Genomic DNA, 1,544 nt, shown 5'->3' on the forward strand with positions numbered 1-1,544 from the left:
GAATCAGACTTACTCTGCTCACCTCTCTAGCTTCAACAGCACAAGGTCTGCTTCGACTATCAAGGCACCCCGGAAATAGCAGGTAATAAGATAGTGACAAACATACAAAAGAAGTAGAGGAAAATGACAATAGTAAGGATTAGGAAAGAAAAAGCAGCAGTTCCATGTTGCAGATTAGGCACAGTTATGGGCGTGACATGAATCAGCCCATTTACAATTCTACTGTGCTTGAACGAGATATATCCCCCCTTTGGGAATGGCCTAAAGACACTTCAGTCAGTGGCACCTCCCCGGGGGGAAGATATAGAATTTGAATTTTGACAAAACGTGTCTTGAGAACATAAAACCGACACCACCGATAAATAAACTGAAATTTTCAACAAAAAAATTCACAATTTTATTTGTCTTAGTACACGTTAATTACTGGCCGACGATGCTTCCTTTAAATCTTATTTTACCAGCTTAATTATGTCATTCCCCCAAGATCGAGTGTGATTTGCAGTCACAGTGGTTGTATGTTCGTGTATGTCCTAGTTGTTATAGGATTATGGCAAGTTAAGCTAACCATCTCGTGCTCGAGGGAACAAAATTAAACAAATGTGAGGCAGCGTGGTGGAATCAGGCTCTCGACAAAATAATCAAAATGAAAAAACTTGGATTTTTCCGCAGGTTTGTGAATTTGTATAGAATTTTTGTTTTTTAACTCAACAACTTTCATGCCCATTAAAGAACTCATTTCTGTGTGGATTTTTCTGAAAAACATTGATTAAAGGCACAGAAAATGTAAATTTTAAGTTACCAAGGACTTTTAAGCTAAAGAAATAACTAATCTTTGAGGCCTTTTTCTCACTAATTTTGCTCTCAAAATAGATGACCCCCACTTCCTTCATTCACAAATATCTCGACTTGTATTCAAAATAAATGTGTATTTTTTTCATACAAATAAAGACAAATGAACAAGCTTTAAGATGACACCAATAACTCGACATGCCCAAAAATTGACGAGAGCCTGATTCCACCACGCTGCCTCAAAAATTCCCTCTCCGCCCGCCTTGGTCCTGACAGGCAGGTCAAAAGCCCGCCTCCTAATTCATCTAAGATTTTTGTTGATGGGGACATAAAAAACACCTACATAAAATAACGATTTTCGATTGAGTAGGAGTTTTACGGCACCATCGAATCAACTCTCTAAAATAACGAATAATGGGCTTGTGTGAAAAGAAAGGTTCTTCACTAATTTTTACAAACCCAGAACAAACCCACAAAACACACAAACGCACCAACAAGTCCTTGTGTGATCCCTGTAGCAGATACACCACACCTCTAGTTTAGATTCCTGTCCGCGAGAGGAAGTCAAGCAGAGCAAAGGTCTGCCGCTTTATGAGGGGGAAACGGAGCAGTTGAGCGAGATCATATACCCTACTGCAGATTACACTGACTCATACTTCTTTACCGCCGGCGGTGAAAAAATCTGGAAGCAGACCTGCTCTCTCTCTCTCTCTCTCTCTCTCTCTCTCTCTCTCTCTCTCTCTCTCTCTCTCTGG

At 40.0% G+C, this 1,544-nt stretch overlaps 1 protein-coding gene across 1 annotated transcript in view; it reads right to left on the bottom strand.

Moving 5' to 3' along the window:
• LOC101857554 overlaps nt 1–1,368 on the bottom strand; it is a gene marked incomplete at its 3' end in the record, with an annotated part of 64,794 nt that extends 63,426 nt beyond the window's left edge. The window contains 1 exon segment of the mRNA XM_013080574.1: nt 1,281–1,368.
• Nucleotides 1,369–1,544: the final 176 nt, after the last annotated feature.

This window comes from Aplysia californica, unplaced genomic scaffold, assembly GCF_000002075.1.
Source record: "Aplysia californica isolate F4 #8 unplaced genomic scaffold, AplCal3.0 scaffold00091, whole genome shotgun sequence".
Classification (NCBI taxonomy): Eukaryota; Metazoa; Mollusca; class Gastropoda; order Aplysiida; family Aplysiidae; genus Aplysia; species Aplysia californica.